The following is a 14,491-nucleotide window of genomic DNA, read 5'->3' as shown; positions in this document are numbered from 1 at the left end:
AAATTTTAATGGATGTATATGATTCACCTTGGTTACAAGAGAGTGTGTACATTGTTGCAGTGACATCTATATTGTCACTTTGTGGGTATATAAGAGATCAAGGTCAGGGCAGACAATGGCTCAGAGCTGAAATGATTTGTGTGCTAAGCCTGGATGCTTGGGGCCCCTGCGAGACGTTGTCATCATGGGCATTGTAATTATTGATGAATTGTTGGATCTAGTGTCGGGCAGAGTCTTTTCATTAATTGATCATCCAAAAGTTCTAGTATTTGAAAGCATTCCTTGATCATGAAAAAATTAAGAACCCCTAATGCAACCTTTGAGGATACTGAAGGCTGAACTGGCTGTTTCCTTTCAGGTGAGATGTGCTTGGAGGAGGCAGGGTCTAGAAAATCCTTCAAGACAAGAGAATTTTTGGACATTTGGGAAGCCAGTCACGGTAGCTACCTGTGAGGAGAAAATGAAGAGATATGGCCTAGGTTTCAAGAGGAATTTCATTAAGAAATCTTCCTAAGTCAGGGTGTCATAGCCTTGGCTTCAGGGAGTCGTGAAGCCCCTGAGGAATATTTTTAAATATGTGGGAATGTGGTTTTTTTTTGTTTGTTTTTTGCCTTTTGCGTGGGTGAGTGCCTTATACTACAAATACTTTTTTGTATTTTTGGTAGTTGCGAACACATTTGAAAAATCTAACAAACATGGAGTTCTGTGGGTGCCCTCCTGGTATGAAAGCTGGTGCTATTTGCCTAATGGACTAGGTTCACCAAAGTCCAATAGCTTCCCTAAGCACAGATATCCCCAAAAAAGCTTTGTGGGGGTCACTGTGTAATCAGATATGACTAGTCCTGGATCCATGGACCAGGAGTGTGACTATCCATGCCTCTCTGATACTGCAGTATCATGAATGGTCTTAAAAATTCCAACCACCAAAACCCTTGTCTCTTATGATAAAAGAAATACATGTTTATTGTAAGAAACTCCTAAATTAACCAAAAGCATAAGGAGAAAATGAACTGCAATTCCACATTCCAGAGATAGGCAGCATTGTTAACCTTTTGGTTTGCTTCCTGCCAGTCTTTTTTCTATTGCAGGTGCTTGCTGTGATTCAGTCTATTGCTAAATCCAATCAGATAATTGTGTGTTCCTTCTGCTGTGTAATTTCCAAGATGGTTAGCCTATCATTCTACTTTTTTGAAAATGTTTTTAATTTAATGATTCAGGCATTCATGTAGTATTCGCTATGGTATCTCAGTGCAATAGAGTATGGCCAGATTACATGGTTACTGGGTTCTCAGTGTTCAGTGAGGAGAGAAAACTGGGAGTAGTCAAGACCAGGGATAAGAGATTAACTTGACCAAAGATTAGATTAACTTGGCAAAGAAGGGGGCTTATCCTTAAACTCAGTGCTCCAAAGGAACCCAATCAATCTGGCAACATTTAAACAAAGGTAGAAATCCAAGAGAGATCCAATTGGCCCAGTGGTTCCTTGTTCTAGTACTTGAAATCATTCCTTGGTCACGATGGTAATTGAATCACCAGATAGGTATTGAATACCTACTTTGTGCACTGTGCAGATGCTGGGGATACAGAGGTGAACAGATGGCCAAGATCCCTGGGTTTCATGGAGCTTACATTCAGAGGGGTGGGGAGTGGCAGAAAATACTGGAGTGAACAAAAATAAGCCGAGTATTCACCAATTGTAATAAGTTGTTGGAAGAAGTTCAATTAGGGTGTATGTTGGCAATTAAGTGGAGGGGGGAGACAGTTCGCACAGAGCAGTGTTTTTAAACCTCTTTTTCATTATTACCCTTATAAGGAGGCTTTTTAGATTTTTTTTTCCTAATCAACTCACCCTATGAAACTTAGTACCGTAGGTATACCATCTATCTATCTATATTTGTCTACTTACCTATCGTCTGTTTATCTATCTATGTCTTCTATGTAGATTTGTGCTTTATACATTAAAACAGTAATATTTTTTCATTCTCCAAGAACCAATTTTCACCCCTTCAGGGATGGTATTGCTCCCATTGAGAATGCATGCTGTAGAGTGACTTTGGAGAAGGAAGGTTAGGTGTCCTTTGAGCTGGGACATTAAAGAGGCAAAAAACGGGAAGAAGAGCATGCAAAGCAGAGAGATCCTCAAAAGCAAAGGGATGAGGAAAAAATTTTGGTGGATTAGAATATATGGCCAGTCTCCCTGGACTGTTGTGAGTGAAGGAGGGGTTGGTGCAAGGAGAGCCTGAATAGGTCAGCAGGGGCCAGATGGAAATCTGGATTCTACTCTAAGCCCCATGGGAGGCTGCTAAAGGGTCGGGGTCAGGAGGTGCCACATCGTGGTCCCGAGGGTATTATCCACCAGGGAAGAAGCAGAAATTGCTAGACAGTGTCCCAGGCTCCAACTTCAGAAGCCTGATATTCAAAGAAGATCTCCATCCAACGAAGAGATAGGAAGGGGGCACTGAATTAAGCTCAGCTCTCGTTAGAGAGGGCCCTGGCACAGCTGACAGATGTAAGGCAGCTAGGGGAAGGTGGAGCTCCATGCATGCTGGAGCGACGTGAGGATTGGCTCAAGGACTGAGTCGACTGAGGGTGCAGAGCAAAGGTTCTCAGGACCCGCTCTGACTAGAGATGGGCAAGCCCAGGCTGGCAGCTGTGGTTGCCTGAGTAATGGATCACAGGCAAGCAACTCCCGAGATTTTATTCCAAAATGCTTCCCAAATTCACCCACTTCCTTCCGCCTGCACTGGTGACACTGCAGCCTAAGCTGGACCCCTCCTGTAAGGAGCCTCCTGACAAGCTCCTCACTCCGGTCTCGCCCCGCCACAGGCGTGCTCTGCTCAGCTGCCCACGTGGACTTATCACTACCCAACTCAGATCATGCCTTCCTGCTTAAAATCTTCCCGTGGCTTCCTGCTGCACCCGAAATACAGTCTGAATTCCTTTTACAGGCCTGTACAGCCCTGCCCGGTCTTAACTCCTGCCCCTCGCATCAACCTCATGCTCTCCACCTAACCTCCTCCATCTAAGCTTCAGCGCTGTGTATGTCTCTGGTCCTTGAACCCACCCAAGCCTTTCCTGTCTTGGGCTTTTGAACCTGTTGCTTCCTTTATTTTGAACACTCCTTCTCCAGATTTGCACAGAGCTGCTTCCTTTTTTTTTTTTTTTTTTTTTTTTTTGGTGAGGAGATCAGCCCTGTGCTAACATCTGCCAATCCTCCTCTTCTTTTTGCTGAGGAAGACTGGCCCTGGGCTAACATCCGTGCCCATCTTCCTCCACTTTATATGGGACGCCGCCACAGCATGGCTTGCCAAGCAGTGCGTCGGTGCGCGCCCAGGATCCGAACCGGCGAACCCCGGCCGCAGCGGAGTGCGCGCACTTAACCGCTTGCGCCACCGGGCCGGCCCTGAGCTGCTTCCTTCTTATCATTCGTGTCTCACCTCCAATGGGACCTATACTGGGAGGCCTTCCCAAACCCCTCTCCCAAAAGTAGCATCCCACACAGCCGCCTCCGCCTGGGTCATTCTCTCTTCCTTTATTCTGTTTGTTAGTCTCTGTTGTATTTATCACTGGTTGCAGTTATCTTGTTCATTGATTTGTTGACCTGTTTAGACTCTTGTCTGCTGTCCACTAGAATGTAAACTCTAGATGAGGAAAGACCTTGACTATGCTGTTTAAGACCCCAGTGCCTGGCATGGAGCAGATGCTCAATAAACATGTATTACATGAGTGAATTAAAGAATCCACCAAGACACCAAAATATGACTGCTTGGGTATTTTCTGTGTTTAACAATAAATATTTGTTGAATGAATGCATGAATGAACAAGCTATACTAAAACAAGATTTATTTATTTTATTACTTTAAGATGACTTGGGCATGATTGGCATTTTGGTGGAATAATCCTTTGTTGGGTGGGCAGTGGGGCTGCCCTGTGCACTGTAGGATGTTTAGCATCATCTCTAGCATCTCCCCACTAGATGCCAGCAGCACCCTCCACCGCCAGATATGACAATAAAAAATGTCTCCAGACATTGTCAAATGTCCCCTGGAGGCAAAACCTCCCCTAGTTGAGCACCACTGCTTTATTTTTTTTTTTTTTAGCAGGAGAAAATAATACCAAGTTTAATAACATGTATACATGAGAGAAACCGGGGACACTGTTTCTCCGAGCACCACTGCTTTAAAAGAAGCCATATTGGTTAGCACAGTCGTGGGAAAACAGAGGACTTATAGGTCCCTACAGCAGGCTAGTCATCCACGGAGGAGAGACAGCCGTCTGCTGCCTGTTTGCCAACAAAAGCATCCACAGCCACTCATCAGTAACACCCACCAACTTTCTGATGGTTCTTTTCTGCAGTATTTACAGACATCTCTTTAGAGCTGCTGTTGGGCCAAACTTGGCTCTTTATCAAGCCCACGCAGCTCTTCTGGGCTCGAAGAGAGGAGAGCGTGCTTATTACTTGCAAACCTCAGAAGGAGGGCTATAATGATGTCTTCCCCTCCGCTTTGGTAAATTATTTCACAAAATTGCTTTTCAGGCCAGTTCTATGACTTCATCTATAGAATATAAAGCCCACAGGGATTAAAAAAATTTGAGCCCTCAAACTAGAAGGTTTAATAATATCAGAGACAATTAGGCTTTCTTTTTAACCATCTGTCTTTGACTTTATTGTAAATTTAATGCACAAAGCAGAGTGGATATGCTGCAGCCTCAGGTGCCTCCAGATGTTAAATGTGCGGCTGTCTATTAAGTTAGGAAAGAGTTAATCTCTCCAAGCAGTTCAGAGGTGGGAAAGGGACAGAAAATACTTACATGTGTCAGCCAAGCAGTGGTGACACTATTGAGCAACTACTATATGCTAGTACTATTTTAGGGTGTCAAGCCTACAGAAAGGCTAGATCACGTGTCCCTAACCCTTGAGTTTGCGATTTCGTTTCTGAGACAACACTAAGACCTATGAAACAATTCGAGAATAACTCAATGATCAATCATGGGGTATCGGTTTCAAGGGCAACTGGATTTGAAAATGAGAGAGAATGATGTTAAGTAAGAAGGAATGTTCAGAGATGGTTCGAGAATGAGGTGGGGCTTGGTTGATATTGGAAGGATATAAATTCTTTGAATGATGTTGGGGTTGAAACACAAGGTATTACAAGCAGGAGGGACAGTATGAACAAAATCACAGAAATAGGAGTGAGTATGGAGTAGGTGGGGTAGAGAGGTCTGGGCTAAACAAAGCAGAGGTTGCTGGCTGAGAAGGAGAAGAAATAAGGTACGGTGTTTCTGTTTGGAGGGATAAAAATGTTCTAAAATTAATGGTGGTGATGGTCGCACAACTCTGAATATTGAAAACCATTGCATTGTACACTTTAAATGAGTGAATTGGGTGGTAAGTAATTTATATCTCAATAAAGCTGTTATGTTGAGAGAGAGAGAGAGAGAGTGGCTGTCTAAAGTTGGGATAAGGGGACTTGGGTGATGGGAGGAGGTACAGTTTGGGAAGTCAGATCCCTGGCCTCAGTCCTTACTAATATCCTACCTATGAGGTCTTGTAAAACTATCCGTTCAGCCTGGTCCATTCTCCCAGTTTTCAAATGAGGAAATTGAGTCTCCAGAAGTGACTGCTATGTTTGCTTTATGGCCCTAAACTTTATTTTTTCTTTGCTACATGTCCTCCTTTCTCTCAAGGGGAATCCTAGACTTTCCAGTTCAACATAATCACCCCCTCCCTGACCCAGGCACACATTCCCAATTTCCTTGCACATTCTCCCAGCATGCCCAGGTCATGTGTGTTTTCTGCAGCTCAAACATATCAGCACCATCATGCCTTAAGCCCTGCCAAGCACCTGCCCTCAACCCTGCTCTGGTCCTTCCAACAGAACAAACAGGTAGAGTCACAGCTCTGGCTCAGCTTGTTCCTCTGTGGTGGGCTGAATAACGGCCCCCTCAAGACATCCACATCCCTGAAGTCTCTGAATATGTTACCATATATGGCAAAAGAGACCTTGCCTATGTGATTAAACTAAGGACTTTGAGACGAGGAGCTCACCCTGGATTATTTGGGTGGGCCTGATGCAATCACAAGAGTCCTTATGAGAGGGAGGTAGAAAGCAGAATCAGAGAAGGTGATGTGGCAAAGGAAGCAGAGGAGAAGAGGTGGTGTGATGTGGGGCCACAAGCCAAGGAAGGCAGGTGGCCTCTAGAAGCTGGAAAGGGCAAGGAAACAGATTCTCCTCTAGAGCCTCCAGAAGGAAACAGTCCTGCTGACACCTTGATTTTAATGCAGAGACCCATTTCAGGCTTCTGACCTGCAAAAGTGTAAGAGAATAAATTTGCGTTGTGTTAAGCTGCTAAGTTTGTGGTTATTTGTCATAGCAGCAATTGGAAATTAATACATCATCCATTCACAAATACTTACAGAGGCTGGGCTTTGAAAACCCAGTTGCTAGTGAGAAGACGTGGGTCTGCACTCAAGGAGCAGCCAGGGTGGTGGAAGTGAACAGCCAGACCATTATGTAAGCGGGAAGTGACCTGAAGGAAGAGAGCTGGATAGGGGTGTGCCCTAGGCATGCGCCACAGCCTGGGAAAAGGCCTGGAAGCTTGAGAGATAGAGATTGGCACATCCAAGCCCAGAAAAAAGGTGCATCCAGCTGAGCACAGACTGATGGGGAAGCAGGAAGGCAGGCTGTGAGAGGAGGGAAGAGGAGACCGGGTAAGGGAGAAACTCCCACCAATTGCCGATCACTCCAGCCTCACTGGACCATCGCGGTTCTCCAAAAACCCGAGTGTCTGTTGCCTCCTTGCTTTATTCATGCTGTTATCTCTGCCTACGTGCCCTTCTCTCATCCTTCTCCTCCTGAAAAATTCCTGCTCACCTTCAAGACTCATGAATCATGTTGGTTCTTCTGCAAAAGCATCCCCAACATCCCCTAATCTTGCCATGATCCCAACCCCAAATTAAGAACTGCTTTCAGATCCCATAGACTTGCCTCCTTCATTGACAGGCAAGTTCATGGACAGTTACCTGTGAAAATGGAGAAAATAATGGTACCTTCCATCAGTTCCTAATTGGAGGAATTAAATGACCTAACGTACACAAGGTGCTTGACAGATAGTAAGCGCTCAGTAGCTGTTATTCTTACAGTGCATTGCAGATGTCTCCCCACCAAGACCTGAGATCTTTGAGGTCAGCGGGTCTTAGGCAAGATGCCAAGCAAGGAGAACACAGGACGCACCATGCAGAAGATTTCCGAGGCCTCAGGGCAGGTGTTTCCATCAGTCTGGTGCAGCATCTGCCATCCAGGCCCTAATCAGACAATTTCATCTCCACTAGAGACCACAGCCTGCTACAAGATTAAGTTATTCACAGCTCAGTCCTCCTTGCTAGAAGTCTGGGAGCTCAGCTCTGAATACACTTCTGTTATGAAGAAAATGATCCCTCTTGCCTTCGTGCCTGTTATTGGGCTGGAAATACATCAGAAAAGTGGATTTCCTTGTGAGCCAAGGGCAGAGTCAATGCAGGCTGCTCTTGGTTACGTGTTTAAAAGACCCAGATGAGATTCTGCTGCTTCCAAAGGCTGGAAATGCCTGTTTGCTTCTGTTTGCCTACCAAGTGGATGGAGGATCACTTTATATGTCTTGTTTGCAAGGTGGCACCAGAAGGACCATTTTCAAATATTTTCCGAGGTATCTGTGCTGATGTGTTAATTACAGATTCTGACCTATTCGCTAGTCCAGAGAAGAGGGATAACTGTGCTGTAGACCAAGATCATTTGAATACTAGAACATACATTTAAATCAGAGGATGCATGAATAAAGGTCACATCCTGCCAGGTAAACATTCCACTTTCTGGAATCCATCCTCTTCCCTGAGCATCACTTTCCTCCATTGAAAATGGGGCTAGTACCACATTCCCTGTTATTGCAAAGGATTTTATGATTATTGTGCAATCGAGTGAGTCCATGTGTGTTGAACCCTTGTAAACTGTACACTACTCTGCCAATGTGAGGCATATTATAATATGCAGAAGCAGCTCCAATCAGATGGGACCAGCGTTTGAACAGGAGACCGGCACATTGGATTTCTTAACCCTCCCACTTCTTGGCTCGTTAGCCTCTAACACCTCATTTCTCTGAGCCTCCTTTTCCTCGCCTATAAAACAGGAACTGACCCTATTCCCAGAGCAGTTCTGTATTCGTTGCCTAGGGCTGCCGTAAAAAACTACCACAAACCGAATGGCTTCAAACAACAGAAATGTATTGTCTCACAGTTCTGGAGGCCGGAAGTCCAAGATCAAGGTGTGGGCAGGGTTGGTTCCTTCCGAGGGCTGGGAGGAAGGATCTGTTCCAGCCTCACCCCCAGCTTCTGGTGGTTTGCTGGCAATCTCGAGTGTTCCTTGGCTTGTAGAAGCATCACCCCGATCTCTGCCTTCATCATCACGTGGGTTCTCTCTGTGCGAGTGTCTGTCTCCAAATTGCCCCTTCTTGTAAGGACGCCATCATATTGGAGTAGGGCCCATCCTACTCCAGTGTGATTTCATCTTAACTAATTACATCTGCAATGACTCTCTTTCTAAATAAGGTCACATTCTGAGGTTCTGGGGGTTAAGACTTCAACATGCGAATTTGCCAGGGGACAGGGGCACAATTCAACCCATAACAAATGGTGAGTCAGATAAGATCAAAATGGGGAAATATTTTGTGAACTGTAAAGGGCTGAAGAGACAAAATTTAGCATTAGGGTTAAAAGGGCAGACTCCAGAATGGGTTCAGATCCTCCTTCCTCCAGTTTTAGCTGTGAGTCCTTGAGAAAGATACTTCACTTCTTCTCTGGGCCTCGATTTCTTCATCTGTGAGGTGGGATAATAGCAGTGCCTGCTCTATGGGGTGGTTGTGAAAATGTCCTGAGACAAGGCCAGAAAGCTCTCAGGGCACGCCCTGGTACACAGGAAAGTCAGCCTCTGTATCACCTCGGAAGGGGTGGGGTGGGTGGGGCCTGTCTTTCTGTCTCTTGCTGTTGAACCTCCCAAGGCTGGCTTCCTCCTCGATTTGCCACTGCCGTGAGGCGAACAGGCTTGCTGGTGTGTGTGCCTCATGCTCTTCTTCATTCCCAAGGCATCTGTGGGAGCTGCTTCATGGAACAGAAGCTCTGAGCAGCACAAATGGTAAACACATGCTGGTGTTTGGACCCTCCGATCCTCCAACCATCTATCCTCTGATGACTAAACTGTCAGCTTGTTGTGGGAGGTGCTGCCAGGGAAGTACCATGCTCCGGGAGTTGTTTAATAAACCTAAGTGAGCAGCTTAGCGTGGAGCCCTGGACAAGTGACAAAGTAACAACGGTGGCTAATGTTTGATGTTTACGCTGAGCCGGGCACCGTCCTGAGCGTTTCACTTGCATTGGCTCTTCTAGACTCGCAGGAGTCCTGTAAGGAACTACGATTTCCCCATTTTACAGATGAAGAGACTGAGGCTCTGAGAGAGCGTTAGGTGGCCTGGACGAGGTCACACAGCCAAGAAGTGGTGGAGCCAAAACTTGACACTCAGGCTGGCTCTCACCTGAAGCCCTGCTCATAACCAAGGCCTCCACCCACTCTAGGAGTGGGGATGACTTTGTTCCAGGCCCTTCACCCTGCTTGTCCCATCTCCCCAGTTGGAGGCATCCTGGTTCAGGGGAAGAAGACTGGTTTTCAAGACTCTGGTTCATCTGTGCCTGACTTCTGTCATCACAGACAGGTGACTTTGAATAGCAAGACTTAGTTTTACGCATCTCTGTCATGGGGCTGATAACCCTTGTTCTTCCTGCCAATTTTAAAGTCTGTTGCAAACCACGTGCGCATTGCTGTCTAGACGTGCCTCAGAGTGGGGGCTTAATACTGCTTTAGTTAGTTTCTTCCCTTCCACTTCTCTTCCCAAACATGTGTTTTTTTGTTTTGTTTTGTTTTTTGTTTTTTTTTTTTTAATTTTTTGTTTATTGCAGTAACATTGGTTTATAACATTGTAAAAATTTCAGGTGTACATCATTGTACTTCTATTTCTGCATAGATTACATCATGTTCACCACCAAAATACTAATTACAACCCATCACCACACACGTACCGAATTATCCCTTTCACCCTCCTCCCTCCCCCCTTCCCCTCTGGTAACCACGAATCCAATCTCTGTCCCTATGTGTTTGTTTATTGTTGTTATTATCTACTACTTAATGAAGGAAATCATACGGTATTTGACCTTCTCCCTCTGACTTATTTCACTTTGCATTATACCCTCAATGTCCATCCATGATGTCACAAATGGCTGGATTTCATCGTTTCTTATGGCTGAGTAGTATTCCATTGTGTATATATACCACATCTTCTTTATCCATTCGTCCCTTGATGGGCACTTAGGTTGCTTCCAAGTGTTGGCTATTGTGAATAACGCTGCAATGAACACATGGGTGCATGTACCTTTACAAATTGGTGTTTTCAAGTTCTTTGGATAAATACCCAGCAGTGGGATAGCTGGATCATATGGTAGTTCTATCCTTGATTTTTTGAGGAATCTCCATACTGTTTTCCATAGTGGCTGCACCAGTTTGCACTCCCACCAGCAGTGTATGAGAGTTCCTTTCTCTCCACATCCTCTCCAACACATGTTGTTTCCTGTCTTGTTAATTATAGCCATTCTGACGGGCCTGAGGTGGTATCTCATTGTAGTTTTGATTTGCATTTCCCTGATAGTTAATGATTTTGAACATCTTTTCATGTGTCTGTTGGCCATCTGTATATCTTCTTTGGAGAAATGTCTGTTCAGGTCTTTTGCCCATTTTTTAATTGGGTTGGTAGTTTTTTTGTTGGTAAGATGCATGAGTTCTTTATATATTTTGGAGATTAAGCCCTTATCAGAAGTATGGTTTGCAAATATCTTCTCCCAATTGTTAGGTTGTCTTTTCATTTTGTTGATGGTTTCCTTTGCTGTGCAGAAGCTTTTTAGTTTGATGTAGTCCCATTTGTTTATTTTTTCTATTGTTTCTCTTGCCCGGTCAGACGTGGTGTTTGAGAAGATGTTGCTAAGACTGATGTCGAAGAGCGTACTGCCTATGTTTTCTTCTAGAAGTTTCACAGTTTCAGGTCTTACATTCAAGTCTTTAATCCATTTGGAGTTAATTTTTGTGTATGGTGTAAGGTAAGGGTCTACTTTCATTTTTGCATATGGCTATCCAGTTTTCCCAACACCATTTGTTGAAGAGACTTTCTTTTCTCCATTGTATGTTCTTGGCTCCTTTGTCAAAGATTAGCTGTCCATAGATGTGTGGGTTTATTTCTGGGCTTTCGATTCTATTCCATTGATCTGTGTGTCTGTTTTTGTGCCAGTACCATGCTGTTTTGGTTACTACAGCTTTGTAGTATATTTTGAAATCAGGGAGTGTGATACCTCCAGCTTTGTTCTTTTTTCTCAGGGTTCCTTTAGCTATTCGGGGTCTTTTGTTGTTCCATATAAATTTTAGGATTCTTTGTTCTATTTCTGTGAAAAGTGTTGTTGGAACTTTGATAGGGATTGCATTGAATCTATAGATGGCTTTAGGAAGTATGGACATCTCAACTATGTTAATTCTTCCAATCCAAGAGCACAGAATATCTTTCCATTTCTTTGTGTCTTCTTCAATTTCTTTCAGAAATGTTTTATAGTTTTTGGTGTACAGATCTTTCACCTCTTTGGTTAAGTTTATTCCTAGGTATTTTATTCTTTTTGTTGCAATTGTAAATGGGATGGTATTCTTAATTTCTCTTTCTGCTACTTCGTTGTTAGTGTACAGAAATGCAACTGATTTTTGTATGTTGATTTTGTATCCTGCAACTTTACCATATTCATTTATTACTTCTAAAAGTTTTCTGGTGGATTCTTTAGGGTTTTCTATCTATAAAATCATGTCATCTGCAAATAGTGACAGTTTCACTTCTTCCTTTCCAATTTGGATCCCTTTTATTTCTTTCTCTTGCCTGATTGCTCTGGCTAGGACTTCCAGTACTATGTTAAATAGGAGTGGTGACAGTGGGCATCCTTGTCTGGTTCCCGTTCTTAGAGGGATGGCTTTCAGTTTTTCACCATTGAGGATGATATTAGCTGTGGGTTTCTCATATATGGTCTTTATTATGTTGAGGTACTTTCCTTCTATACCCATTTTATTCAGAGTTTTTATCATAAATGGATGCTGTATCTTGTCAAATGCTTTCTCTGCATCTATTGAGATGATCATGTGATTTTTATTCTTCATTTTATTAATGTGGTGTATTACGTTGATTGATTTGCGAATGTTAAACCATCCCTGCATACCTGGAATAAATCCCACTTGATCCTGGTGTATAATCTTTTTAACGTATTGTAGTATGCGATTTGCTAGTATTTTATTGAGGATTTTTGCATCGATGTTCATCAGTGATATTGGCCGGTAATTTTCTTTTTTTGTGTTGTCCTTGTCTGATTTTGGTATCAGGGTAATGTCAGCTTCATAGAATGAGTTAGGGAGCTTCCACCCCTCCTCAATTTTTTGGAAGAGTTTGAGAAGGATAGGTATTAACTCTTCTTTGGATGTTTGGTAGAATTCACCAGGGAAGCCGTGTGGTCCTGGACTTTTATGTTTGGGGAGGTTTTTGATTACTGTTTCGATCTCCTTACTGGTGATTGGTCTATTCAAATTCTCTACTTCTTCTTGATCCAGTTTTGGAAGGTTGTATGATTCTAAGAATTTATCCATTTCTTCCAGATTGTCGAATTGGTTGGCATATAGCTTTTCATAGTATTCTCTTATAATCTTTAGTATTTCTGAGGTGTCTGTTGTAATTTCTCCTCTTTCATTTCTGATTTTACTTATTTGTGCCTTCTCTCTTTTTTTCTTGGTGAGTCTAGCTAAAGGTTTGTCAATTTTGTTGATCTTTTCAAAGAACCAGCTCTTGGTTTTATTAATTTTTTCTATTGTTTTTTTGGTCTCTATTTCATTTATTTCTGCTCTGATTTTTATTATTTCCCTTCTTCTACTGATTTTGGGCTTTTTTTTTTTTTTTATAATTTTATTTATTTATTTTCCCCCCAAAGCCCCAGTAGATAGTTGTATGTCATAGCTGCACATCCTTCTAGTTGCTGTATGTGGGACGCGGCCTCAGCATGGCCGGAGAAGCGGTGCGTCGGTGTGCGCCCGGGATCCGAACCTGGGCTGCCAGTAGCGGAGCTCAAGCACTTAACCGCTAAGCCACGGGGCCGGCCCCCCAAACATGTGTTTTTCATATGTTTCATAGCTTCCCTAGCAGGTTCACACGCATTATCATTCAGGGAGTTTGCTCAACACACACCAATTGGGTGAGGACGCGGGAGTGGTAATTAAGCTGACAGCCACGTGATGCTCACCTCAACCCTCTGGGGTTGGTGTAGTTATGCCCGTGTTTTGGATGAGAAGACCGAGGCAAGGAGAGCTGATGCCTCCTCCAAGACACAGACTCTAAGTGGCAGCACGAATTCCCGTGACTCCAAGGCCAGTACTTGCGCCTTGCCACCTCCCTCTCCGCTTTGCCCCAGTGGTTACAAATTATGAACTCGTTGGGTTCTAATTTCACTGCACTTTTATTGCTTGGCAATTGGACATGCTCAAAATGATCACCTTTACCATCCAGGCCGCCAGGCAAGGCTGTGCTGGGAAGCGTAGAGGTGACAATTCTAAGAGGCTGCATCCTGCCATATGCCTTCTCTCTGCACAGCAATTTACTTCCCTTGTGGGAATCGAGCCCCACAGTAAACCCACAGAAATAGGCAGGACAGATGGCGCTATGTCCATTATACAGATTTTTAAAAAGCTTGCTACTGAGCAAAGTAATGAGTACACGGTAGTAGAACCAGGAATCCTAGCCAGGTTTCTTATTCTGGAGCTCATGGGTGTTTGTATGTGTGTGTGTTTGTGAGTGTAGTTATGTGTGTATGTTTGAGTATGTGTGTGTTTGTATGTATATGTATGTTTGTGAGTATGTGTGTGGGTATGTGTGTTTGTGTATGTTTTGCTTATGTGTTTGTTTTGCCTTTTCCCTCACGATAATTTTTTTCTTGCAATTAAAAGTGTGATATAAATATCGTATAACCACAATATACAGCATGTAGAAAACTGAAAAAAAGAAAAAAGATGACCCGTAATTGTGCCACACTAAACAAAACTACTGTTATTGTTTTAATGTACCCCATTCCTGGCTTTGTTCCTGTACATCTCCCGCACACACACAGTTGTAATCCTAAGTGCCCGGATCTGCTTGTGAGCCCATGTGAGCACATTAGGAGGATGTTATGAGGCAAAATCGAGGGGGAGTTTGCTTTGAACCACTGGGAATCAGGGCTTCACCAGATGAATTTTGGGGAGACACAGACATTCAGTCCATAACCCTTCCTAAATCAATCCTTCTTTTCTTTTCTTTATAACGAATGTAAGAATTTCCAGTAAAGAAGTGTGTTCTCAATATTGTTTGGGCTGCC

At 43.6% G+C, this 14,491-nt stretch overlaps 1 protein-coding gene across 1 annotated transcript in view; it reads left to right on the top strand.

The window, feature by feature from the left end:
- VAT1L (vesicle amine transport 1 like) overlaps nt 1-14,491 on the top strand; it is a 147,735-nt gene that overhangs the window by 76,554 nt on the left and 56,690 nt on the right. The gene's annotated exons all lie outside the window — the stretch shown is intronic.

This window comes from Ceratotherium simum, chromosome 30 (genome assembly GCF_057802395.1).
Source record: "Ceratotherium simum simum isolate JZ-2026a chromosome 30, ASM5780239v1, whole genome shotgun sequence".
In the NCBI taxonomy this organism is placed as follows: domain Eukaryota; kingdom Metazoa; phylum Chordata; class Mammalia; order Perissodactyla; family Rhinocerotidae; genus Ceratotherium; species Ceratotherium simum.
The sequence above is the reverse complement of the archived record's forward strand: the minus strand, read 5'-3'. Positions and strand labels throughout refer to the sequence as shown.